Source organism: Lactuca sativa, chromosome 6 (assembly GCF_002870075.4).
Source record: "Lactuca sativa cultivar Salinas chromosome 6, Lsat_Salinas_v11, whole genome shotgun sequence".
In the NCBI taxonomy this organism is placed as follows: domain Eukaryota; kingdom Viridiplantae; phylum Streptophyta; class Magnoliopsida; order Asterales; family Asteraceae; genus Lactuca; species Lactuca sativa.
Genome location: NC_056628.2, coordinates 48,359,106 through 48,367,241, shown reverse-complemented (window position 1 = coordinate 48,367,241; position 8,136 = coordinate 48,359,106). Strand labels below are relative to the sequence as shown.

General features: G+C 39.1%; 1 non-coding gene across 1 annotated transcript; it reads left to right on the top strand.

Annotated features, from left to right (window-relative positions):
* Window positions 1-7,376: 7,376 nt before the first annotated feature.
* Window positions 7,377-7,483, top strand: LOC111909360 (small nucleolar RNA R71). Its single transcript, XR_002856185.1, has one exon. It is a non-coding gene; the product is annotated as a small nucleolar RNA R71 (small nucleolar RNA).
* The last annotated feature ends 653 nt before the right edge of the window (window positions 7,484-8,136 follow it).

Below are 8,136 nucleotides of genomic sequence, written 5' to 3'. Positions count from 1 at the left end.
AGCTATGTTGACAACAAGCGAAGACCGATAACTTTTAAAGTTGGAGATTCGGTTTTGCTTAAAGTCTCGCCGTGGAAGGGACTTAAAAGATTTGGTAAACAGGGAAAGTTAAGTCCAAGGTTTATTGGACTGTTTAAGGTTCTTCAGAGGATTGGGAATCAAGCTTACAACCTAGAATTACCCGAAGAACTGAATGGAATTCATAACACTTTCCATGTGTTTTTGATGTGTGTAAAATGCACTAGTTTTAATCCAACTTTTAATTATAAAATAAACACACAAAGGCAGTGGACCTATCAATTGTGGTAAAGCTAAATAAGTAGGGTATCGAACATAGGGAATGGAAAATTAAAACTAAAAAACTAATATTATCTAAAAATTAAGTAACAAAGGGAGTTTTCTCTAGTTTTTCAAGACTAGAAACTTACTAACTAATACTTAGACTAATTAACTGAAAACTGGATAAGCAAAGATTCAACTAAATTCAATAACGAAGGGAACTTCTGTTTAGTTCAACTCAATTGATCCTATGGTTGATATTATGGTAATAGTGTTATGGATTAATTCTTCTATTGGCTACCGATTAAAGTGATTAGATTCACGTTCGCTGCACTAATCCTTAGAGAACAAACTAACTCAAACAGTGGCCAGTTGTCTAATTTAATTCAATTCACTAGGTTATTTATTCGGGTTAATTGAGACTTGTAATAGTCAACTAAATTGGTCCTTTAGTTAACCTCTTGTTGACGGTTCATCACATAAGCTCACACATGAATTTACCTATTTTTCTTATTAATTCTAGTTTCACATTCGCTAATCCTAGTCATATAATAAAGTGTTCACATAAATCATATGAGGTAAACAATTAAGAGATGTTCATGCAGCTTAATTACCTTCCTATTAACAGAAAAATAGTTATCATTCACACATAAGGTTCTTTAACAAGCTAAAATTAACAAAATCACCAATATTAAATCAATCCTACCATAAATCAAACCATAGTCTCAATATTGTCTCCCCAAACAGAAGTTAAAAGGTTTTAGCTCATGATTGAGGCAATTGACAGCACAAAAACGAAATCTAAACGTCTAAACATGATGAAAAACAATAGATTGAATTAAGAATAATGAAAATTGCCTCTAATCTCCTTCGGAATTGGCTTTAGGGTTTTATCTTCGTTCTCCAGGTCTCTTCTGACTTTAATTCGCAGCTTGCTTCTCCCCAAGGGTTCCAGACTTCTTTGTGTCGATCTGAAAAGCTGTTTTTATAGATTCGACCCGACTCGTCGAGTCCATCCCTTAATTCCCGTACACGGTAAGTCAAGGAGTCCTTAGCTTCTCGAATATTCGATGCGACTCGCCGAGTAGGCGACACTACTCGCCGAGTACCTTGTGTTTTTAGCATTGTTTTCTTCTTTGTTCAACTCCCGAGCTCCCAACCGCTTCTCCTGCTTCCTTTTGCTTCCGATCTTCACTTTTGGACTGAAAACACAATTCAAACACTTTTAGGTATCTTTTGTCCATGATATGCAATTAATTAGCTAATAAATTATAAAAATCTATACTTAATATAAGGCTAAATATGCAAATATCAGTGTTATTTGAAGTTCACGGGAGAAGTTCCCGATATAATTCCAATTCATCACCTTTTCGTTTGATTTTTGGTATCTTCAACTTTTTTGAATCTTCGGAATTTTGATCTTTTGGTCTTTACTTTAACTGCTCCAAAATTCTTACAACTTTTTCTTGTAATTCTCTCTTTTTTCACATGTAACTCGCTTTTTTTCACTCAAAACCCTACATGCTTAAGCAGGGGCACTCAACTTCAACCGTTATTGGCTAAAGATAATAATTTTCCTCGATACATTTCAAGTACACGATGTTAAACATATTGCATCCTTCGGGCTAAGCAAGGTCGTGTTTTTGTCCCATGATTTCCCTGGAATAAGGAAGCCACAAATGCACTAGAACGTAAATAAGTTCAACTAAATATTTGGGTCTTCATGCAATCATCAACATAATTCTAACATGGAATCCTAATTACTTTTACTAAAATTTTCTATGTTGAGTCCTAAACAACATTTTTGGTATGCAAAAGTTGAATTTTTTTTTTTTTTAAATATACCTAAATTAAGATATTAGGATTCTAAATTTACTAAAATGTAACCAACCCCCTACCCCACATTTAATTCATGCAATGTCCCCATTGCATGTTATGCATAAAAATATGAAATATGAAATATAGAGAGAATTGGAACAAACTCCCCTGGGGTAGCAGTCGCGAGGCTGGTCTTTTTCTTTTGAGCTCCATTCTTCAATCGACTTTAGACATGGGAACAGCTCATCCATGTCTTGGGCATCAAATCGCATGTGGGTAGCTCCAAATGTGCAGTAAAGATACTGTAAAATCTTCAGGAATTGATTGCAAAGATAAAGTGGTCAAGTGGTGTAGCTAACCGCATCAAATCAGCAGCCCGTGTGGTAGAAAAATGGATGACTCGTCGAGTCATATAAACGACTCGCCGAGTAATAGCGCGATAAGTTTGAAGTCTTGAAAAATATATAGCGACTCGTCGAGTCTGGCAATTGCACTCGGCGAGTCATCGTTGGGTGGAAAATAAATAAATTATGTCTTGAATCTAGCTTTTAGTGGACTTCAAAAACTTCTCATTGCTTCAGTAACCATTCACTCATAAACCCCTTAGGGCCGGGCTCGACACCTATACTCAATACGTCGACCTTTCTTGACTCTTTTCCATGTTTTTCTCACATTCACTAGACTCCGTATGCAAGCATTCCCTAACCCAAATTCAAATAAAAAAAAATTGTTCAACAAAACACAAATAAAAAGAAACTAATCATCATCCTCTTCTTCATCATCGCCATCATGCATAGCCCCGCTCCCACCGGCTCCTCCTTGTCTTGCGCTTATCCTCTCCTCCCAACTTGGAACATACGGAAACTGTCCCCCATCCACATGTGGAATATGGAGATGTTCAAATAATTGGATGAAAGATTGGTTTGTAAAATTTGAACTCCGACCCAAATCCTCCAAATATCTCCTCCCTTCCTCATTATACCACCCCGAGGGAACATTATCCTCGACTGGAATAACCGGTGGATCATGGCGTTGTTGCTCCCGTCTTGGTCGAACCCTCCGTCCCGATTCCTCGGGTCCGATCACTGCATCGTCATGTGGGATAGCGTAATGTCCCCCTCCATAATCCTCAATAATGCGTGCCCTGCGATAAAGAATAGGATTAAAGGGAGATCCCGGGATCTCTGTCATCAAGTTCCAAGCACCACTAGTCATTAACCCATAAGAATAGGCTAAACGTGTCACGAACATGCCACCATTAATTTTTGAAGTTTTGCGGTCCTTGACCGCCCCTTCAGCCAAGTACGAAGCTATGAACCATGGAATGTTGCAAAAGGTGTTAGGTGTAATGATGCTCCAAAGAAAAAAAACATCAAGGTTAGAAACCTTGTCATCATCTTTCCTTTGGTTAGTGGTGTTTGAAATAAGACGGTGAATAAGGCGGTGCGTAGGTGATCGTATGCTCCCTTCTTGAGCCGATTTCGGAATGTAAACTTTGTTGGCAATGGTGCTCCACCAACTTGTACTTGTGACACCATCGGAAATGCTTTATGGCAATGCTCCAAAAAGGTACGAAATGCAACCGTGTTGACCACTTGTTGGTCATATATTCCCAACCTCCAAGCCAATTCAACCATAGAACAATGACGAACCTCACCCCCAAGACAAAAAGTAATACTTCCGGGATTATAATAATCATTCACACCCTGGAAATGTATTGTGGATAAGAACTCCAAGCACAACTCACGATAGATCGGTTCCTGAATACGGAAGGCGCGACTCCATCCATCACACGTGATGGATACCCCATTATGGACGAACGTCTTGAATATATAAGGAGCCAACTCCTCTTCATAACGAACTCTCCCCAACCATTCCCAATCAATTGTATTGGGAGCACAAATATCTTTTTTCTGGAGTTCCGCAAGCTTCTTCTTCCACTTAGTTCTTGTTGAATTTGAATCGATTCGTCGAAAATGCAACCAAGGAAAATCCCTTTGACTTCCTCGAGAGCTTTGACCCCGTGAAAACATGTTTCTGCAAAACAAATAACAAACAATCCAGAAAACACAAAAACAGAATCAAACTGGGTTCTCGACTGGACTCGGCGAGTCTGATGAACTGCGCGAGTCAGTCGACGGGTCGGTGAAATTTCACCCATAAAAAATCAAAATTGGTCCAAGGGTTTGTCCAGGAATGTGCATAAGGTGTATTAGTGCAAGAACATCCATCCAAAACACCATAATTAAACCAAAATCAAAACCCTAAAAAAATTCTAAAATTTCAAAAACTAATGTTCTATCAAATCGACTCTTCTAAACATCTAAAAATCATGACTTTAACAGTAATATGGAAAAATTAAGTACCTTGCTTGATGAAATTCGAGAAATTTGAAGAAAATTGGAAGAACTTGATGAATGCGTGAGAGAGAACAAGAAGGGAGGCACGGCGAGTGAGGCGGAGATGTGTTCAACTTAGGGTTAAAACCCTAATTTTACCCGATGTAAAAATAAATAATTATTTATTTTTTTCAGTAAACAAAGGCGACTCGTCGAGTCGGGGTCAGACTCGGCGAGTCCTGTCGCGAAATGAAAATTATCCGGATTTTGAATAGACTCTTCGAGTCAATGTTCCAACTCGCCGAGTCACTTGAATCTTATATATATATATATATATATATATATATATATATATATATATATATATATATATATATATGTGTGTGTGTGATTTTGTCATCTCTTTGTAAAAATAATTAATCCACCCCACACTCAGACCATGCTTACCCTCAAGCAATCATTTTTGATGATTTAGAGGATGAAAACAGAAAAAGATCCTAAAAACGAAAAACTAAAACTAAATAAAAGTTAAAAGAAATCAAACTCTAGTGACGGGTTGCCTCCCGCTAAGCGCTTCTTTTTAAGGAGTCGTTAGCTGGACTCCTTCCCTCTCTACGTTTCTTCACTTTCCTGCATCGGGAATGCACGCTTAATCTTTTGTGGTTTATACTTTGTCTTATAGGCGTGTATCTTCCTCTTATATGCCCGTCTCAATCCTTCTTTCTTTTTCCTGGTGGCATCTTCTTCAATTACATGCTTGATCCGTTTCCCAGCCTTCTTTTTCTTCCCCCCATTCTTTGGCCCCTTCTTTTGTACTTCTCCTTCTTCAAACGTAATTACATCATAATTAGAAAAAACTCGAGCTCGAGGTTTGGTTAAATGTGACTCAATGGATGAGTTATTAGCATCATCATTCCAAGCCTTTGTATTCTCCTTTTCTCCAAAGCTTGCCCCATCGTCAAGTCGAATGTCTTCATCTTTTTGCATCATCGTATCGAGGTAAGCTACTTGAACATTTTGGAAGTCACAAAACCTTTTAACAATTTTGTCTTCTGCTGCTGGGCCTTCTAAAGGATTAGGAAAAATCTTCATGTCAAAATCAGGCAAGGAACTAGTAACAAGCAGGTCAAGGTTATCCACATTACTGAATTCTTCGACTGGACTCGTCGAGTCTGTCGATGCAACTCGGCGAGTCGATGCGTATTCCACATATTCCATTGATTATTCTGGATCAGTTCCCTCCAACAACTTCTCTATCTCGTCTAAGTCTTTTTCAGCATCAAAATTTTCTCCAGAAGATAGTAGAAATTTATTTGGATCTTCTTCTTGTAAGAGTGCAAATTCTTTTTTTAGTAATTCATCATCCAAATCAATAGAGGAAACTTATTCTTTTCTTGTTTCTTCTTGCTTAATATCTTGTATAGCCTTAAACACCGCCGACTCATCTCTTACCCTTAGTGTCAGTGTGGACTCGCATACATCTATCAATGCACATGCGGTATTCAAAAATGGTCTCCCCAAAATAATTGGAACTTTGGGGTCTTCTTCCATGTCAAGCACTACAAAGTCCACGGTGAATACAAATTTGTCAACCTTTATGAGAAGATCTTCACAAAAACCTTGTAGACGAATGATTGTCTTATCTGCCAGATGGATCTTCATATTAATCGGCTTTGACTCCGGTAAATTCAACTTCTTGAAGAAAGACTAAGGCATTACATTAATACTTGCACCTGAATCGGTCAATGCTTGAGTAGCAAGTATATTTCCAAATTGACAAGGAATCGAGATGCTTCCTAGATCGCCCTTCTTTTCTGGTAGCTCATTTAATACTAATTCTGCGACTTCCGCCATATCTTTTCTAGCGGCAAAGAGACCCTTAAGCAAGTTTAAATATTTAGGTGTTTGAAGCATCGTTTCAACAAATGGGATGTTGACTTGAAGAGCTTTAACATGTTCCATGAAAGTTCTGTACGCTTTAGCCTTTTCATCAGGTATGGCTTGAATTGGAAATGGAAATGGTGGCTTGTAAGGTTTTAAGGAAACAACATTTTTGTCATCAGACCATGGACTCGTCGAGTCCATTAGAGGGACTCGACGAGTCGTGTCGGGTTTAGCTAAACTCGATTCTTCTGTCTTTTCTGCATGCACCTTAGTTAAGACCTTTTGTACAGGGGTCAGAGGAGTGAAAATTTCCCCCAAAACTAATTGTTATAGCATTCACGTTCTCCATTCTCGGATTATTCTCAATTTTACTTGGAAGTTCACCCGATCTTCTCTCATTCACTTGTTGTGCAAGGTGCCCTAGCTGTTTTTCAATGTTGAAAATAGATGCTTGCTGATTCCTAAGTATTGTTCTGGTTTCTTGTATTGCAGCATCATGGTCATTGTGTCTCTTCTCGGACGCAACTATAAATTTAGTAAACATCTCTTCCAAATCAGCTTTCCTTTCCACAGCCGGTTCTTCCTTTTGATAGAAACCCCTCTCTTTTTGCTTGTATTTCTCTTCCTTTGCCTTTTTCTATTCTTCGTACGGGAGCCATTCTTTCTTGGGTTTCCGCCAATTTTCGTCGTACCTGTCGCCACTTGAATAGAATACTTGCGCCTTCTTGTTTCCGTTCTCATCCAAGTCACGATCTTTAGTTAGGTGAGGTCCCCTACAATTTTCACATCCTACCCGGATAGCATGGATTGTTTGATCCATCTTCGTCATTCTCCTATCTAAACTGTCTAGTTTAGCCATCATTGTCGTCATGCTATCGTTAACCGTGTTCACTACCCCCTACTTACTTCATTACGTGGGTTGTGGTATTCTCTAGAATCTTTAGATAACTCTTCACTTAGTTCTTTGATCACCGAGGGTGCCTTCTTTGTGAGCGGACCTTGCGAGTCAAGTAATTGCCTTGTTGTGACATTATGGAGACTTCTTGTTGGCTATTAAGGTCATGGTGTGGGCAATTTCTTAGTAGACTTTTGTACCTCTCCCACGCCTCATAAAGGGACTCTCTGGGTTGTTGTTCCAAGTTAGCAATAGCCTTCTTCAACATAGCTATTTTAGAAGGTGGGCAAAATGGTCAACGAATTCTTCTTTCATCTTAGCCCATGTGGTGATGGATCCGGGAGGGAGTGACTTGAGCCAATCTTTTGCAGCACCCTTGAATGTAACAGGAAGCATGCGAAGTAGCTGGGTCTCACGAGGCACATTTGGAACATTAAAGTAATCAGCTACATTATTGACATCATCCAAGTGTTTATAGGCATCTTCGTGATCTTTTCCGTAGAAGGGAATCTCCTTTAGTTGAGCAAGTATGTGGCCCTTTAGTTCGAAAGTAGCAATAGCGGGAATTGCGGGTTGCACAAGTCCCGGACCGGTATCGTCACACATCTTCTTCTTCCATTCCCCCATGGGTACTTCATCGATGTTAACCATTGTAATAGCTAAATCGTCCTCGGAATCAGAGTCGTGCCCGTATGTAGGTTCTTCTTCTTCAGTTTCGTACTCGGTGTCTTCTTTAATCGGCTCTTCGCTTACTAAAGAGGCGTTGGATGCTCCTGATTTGCTACTCTTCTTCTTCTTCCCAAAAACAGTCTTCAAGCCAGACAAAGGCGACTTCTTAGGTGTATTCGAGCTTTCAACGTTTTTGCCTTTGTTCTTTCTCAATGCGGATTCTGGGTCTTCAAAAGGGGGTACCAGTGGAGT